Here is a 4353-nt window from a genome sequence, read left to right on the forward strand (position 1 = left end):
AGGGAATCAGGTTATAAAAGCGGACTGCCTTATCATATTGAGTCAAACTTAATTTGATTGCTTTTCCTTTTAGCCATTTTGGTTGTTATGGGTGAATCTTGATTTCCACCATTTATGACAACGTGCAAGCGACACAGTATTAATTTTAATTTTGAGTGTTGTGAGAGTGTTAATCTGTCTTCATGTATAATCGACTCTCGAACTCGTTTTAATTGATTCTTTGTAAACCATGGTTATCAAAACTGGACCGGACCGGCCGATTCAATCGGTTGAACCGTGAACCAGTGGCATGTCCGGTCCACTTACCTCACAAAACATGTATGACAATGAACCGGCTGAAAACTGGTAAAATCGGGGTGAACCAGCTGAAAACCGACAAAACCGGTTTAAACCGCCGATTCACTTTTTTTATTTTAAAAAAAATTAAACCAAACGATGTCGTTTGTTCAACGAGCCGAGTTAAATTCGAGTATTGCTGAGCTTGACTAGAACTCGAAAATTTTAAAAGTAAGCTCAACTCAACTCAAAAACTCAGGAGCTAAAAATTATCAAGTTCAACTCGAACTCGAAATATAATATTAAAACTTGAACTCGAAAAGGCTCAAACTCAAAAAAAATAGAAGTTCAATTGAAGCCTAAAATTTGAGTCCAATTGAAGCGAAAGAATAGTTCGCTCCGTGCTCAAAAAATGCTCAATGATTTTGAATGTCAAATTACTTCTATTATTTGTATAAATAAGTTTGGATGCTCTTCTATGTTTCTTAGCCATATGTGATTGTTTTGTTATCATATTTTTACTTTTTAAACTTTTGGATGCCCTTCTATGTTTCTTAGCCATGTGGGATTTTTTTTTTAAAAAAAAATTAAACCAAATGACATCATTTATTATGATTTTTTAAGCCCCAATTTTTTATATTATAGTTATATAATTATATTTATTATTTAATATGTTTTACCTTAAATATTATCTTGTAGTTGATTTAAATCATTTTGTTTTACTTGATTTTATGGTTTTTAATTTATATATGTTATGACTTGTGATATTTTTTATACCTTTTAATATTGTAAACTTAAAAAAAGTGTTACATATATATTAATATTGCTTTGAATATTATGTAAAATTAAAAAAAAAATATTTTATAAAATCCGGTTCAACCGCGGTTAAACCCGATTGAACCTGTGAACCAGTACCTTCACCGGTTCAATGTCCGGTCCAGTTTTAAAAACATTGTTGTAAACGCATACCAGTTTTTTGTCTTAAAAAACGATTTTTCTTAAAATTGTTTTAAAAAGATGTTTTTAGGTATTCGACCTACGTAACCCAAAGGTCAATGGCGATTCTATCAAATTTAATCCAAAATCACCAAATTTTCCTAAATAAAAGTCATAAATATTTTTAAAATAATATTTAATTATTTCACCTAAAAATGGTTATGACACATGGACATGAAGAAATGAAATAACAACGTGGTAATGAAGTTCTGGGAAAGATTCTGCAATAAATCGAGATCTTCCTCGTCAACGAAGTCTCCGAACGACCATCACTGTGTCATAAACATAGCACTGAAATGTTAAAAGTCATCATGGGCGGCTAATCTTCTAGATGGCAGCCAACTACTTTGATTTAATTCAAAGATGGTTGCATTTTGTTGAAAAAAAGGGGGATAATTACAACATTTTAATCATTAAACTTTAGGGTATTTACAAGATTAAGTCCTTAAGATTTAGCTATAAATACCCTATCCCATTTAGTTTCAAAATCATCCCAAAACATTCTAGCTTTCTTCCAATACTAGAGAGAATTTAGAGAGTTTCTTGAGAGTTGTTTTCTCCTTTTTATCTAGAGAGAATTATCATTGTTTTCTCCTTGGTAGATCGAGAGAGGTTGTAATTCCTATTTTCTCATAGTGAAATTCTTCTACCGTTGCCTGTGGGTTTTACCCTAAATTTTTAGAGGTTTTCCACGTAAATTTTGTGTCTTCTTTATCTTAATTTTTATTTTCTCAAATTATCAGTTACGATTTTGCTCTATCCGATAGCCGTCTTCCGCAACAATTGGTATCAGAGCTAGATTAGAGTGTGTAATATCTGCTTATTGTCTTTGTGGTTGCCACCAAAAGGTGGATCCTCCAACATAAGAAAGTAAGAAGGTATTACCCATTCTTTGAAGGTTCCAGAGAACTATTCACGATAGTGAAATAGTGGGAGCTATCCGTAATAGAAGCTATGGTAACGAAATTTGATATTGAAAAATTTAATGGGAGAAATTTCTCATTGTGGAAATTGAAGATGAAGGCCATCCTGAGGAAAGACGGATGTCTAGCAGCTATTAGTGAAAGGCCAATAGATTTTACAGATGACAACAAATGGATCGAAATAGACGTGAATGCTATGGCAAACTTTCATCTAGCATTAGCATATGAAGTATTGTCAAGCATCGAGGAGAAGAAGACAGCTAAGGAGATATGGGATCATCTCACCAAATTGTACGAGGCCACATCGTTGCACAATAAAATTTTCCTTAAGAGGAAATTGTACACTCTCCGTATGCCAGAATCTACTTCAGTGACAGAGCACTTAAATACGCTGAACACTTTATTTTCTCAGCTTACATCCTTAAGCTGTAAAATAGGAGAACAAGAACGTGATGAACTTATACTTCAAAGTCTACCGGATTCGTATGATCAACTCATCATAAACTTGACAAACAATAATGTCACCAGTCTAGTCTTTGATGACGTTGCAGCTGCTGTTCTACAAGAAGAAAATCGGCGCAAGAACAAGGAAGACAAACAAATAAATCTGCAACAAGCAGAAGCGTTGACAACAACGAGAGGGAGATCAACAGAACGTGACCAAAGCAGCAGTCACAAACATGGTAGATCGAAGTCAATGAGCAAGAAGAATTTAAAGTGCTACAACTGTGGAAAGAAGGGTCACTTGAAGAAGGATTATTGGAGTCTAAATAAAAACTTCAATCCACAAGGCAATACCGCAAACACTTCAGATGATGGAGATGCTCTATGCTGTGAAGCGTCAACCACCGTGGAAGGTAGAAAAAGATTTGCATATATATGGCTCATTGATTCGGGAGCGACATATTACATGACCTCAAGAAGAGAATGGTTCCATCATTATGAACCTGTCTCAGAAGGATCTGTGTATAGTTGCAATGATCATGCCTTAGAGATCGTTGGTGTGGGAACCATCAAATTAAAGATGTATGATGGAACAATTAAAGTTGTTCGAGATGTGCGGCACGTGAAAGGCCTGAAGAAAAATTTATTATCCTACGGATTGTTGGATAATAATGCAAGCAAGATTGAAACACGGAAAGGAATCATGAAGGTGTTCCGTGGAGCGCTTGTGGTGCTGAAAGGCGAAAAAATAGCTGCAAACTTGTACATGCTGAAGGGAGAGACTTTGGTATAAGCAGAAGCCTCTATTGCCTCATGTAGTTCAGATTTGGCAATGCTATGGCATCAGAAACTTGGACACATGTCAGAACAAGGAATGAAAGTTCTTGTGGAGCAAAAGCTACTTCCAGGCTTAACAAAGGTATCACTTACTTTGTGTGAGCATTGCATAACAAGTAAGCAGCACCGGTTGAAATTCAACACGACAAATTCTAGAGGCAAAAATGTTCTAGAATTAGTTCATTCTGACGTATGGCAAGCACCAGTTGCATCTCTAGGTGGAGCAAAATACTTTGTATCATTTATTGATGACTACTCTAGGAGATGTTGGGTGTATCCTATTAAGAAGAAGTCAGATGTGTTTTCAACTTTCAAAATCTTCAAAGCACGGGTGGAACTTGATTCTGGAAATAAGATCAAGTGTTTCAGAATAGATAATGGAGGAGAATACACAAGCGAAGAATTTGATGACTTTTGCAGAAAAGAAGGCATCGAAAGACAGTTCACAGTGGCAAACACTCCTCAACAAAATAGAGTGGCAGAGCGGATGAACAGAACCTTGTTAGAAAGAACAAAAGCAATGTTGAGGGATGCAGGCCTAGAAAAATCATTCTGGGCAGAAGCAGTCAATACCGCCTGTTATTTGGTGAATCGAGCTCCATCAACTACAATAGAGCTGAAGACACCAATGGAGATGTGGACTGGTAAACCAGCTGATTATTCAAACCTCTATATATTTGGAAGTATTGTGTACGTGATGTACAACTCCCAAGAAATCTCAAAGCTGGATCCAAAATCCAGGAAATGCAAATTCTTAGGGTATGCTGATGGAGTCAAGGGGTATCGCTTGTGGGATCCCACTGCCCGCAAAGTGATCATCAGCAGGGATGTTATCTTTGTAGAGGATAAACTACAAAGAAAAGAAGACGATGATAGC

The sequence above is a fragment of the Hibiscus syriacus genome, unplaced genomic scaffold, assembly GCF_006381635.1.
Source record: "Hibiscus syriacus cultivar Baekdansim isolate YM2019G1 unplaced genomic scaffold, ASM638163v2 tig00110469_pilon, whole genome shotgun sequence".
NCBI lineage: Eukaryota > Viridiplantae > Streptophyta > Magnoliopsida > Malvales > Malvaceae > Hibiscus > Hibiscus syriacus.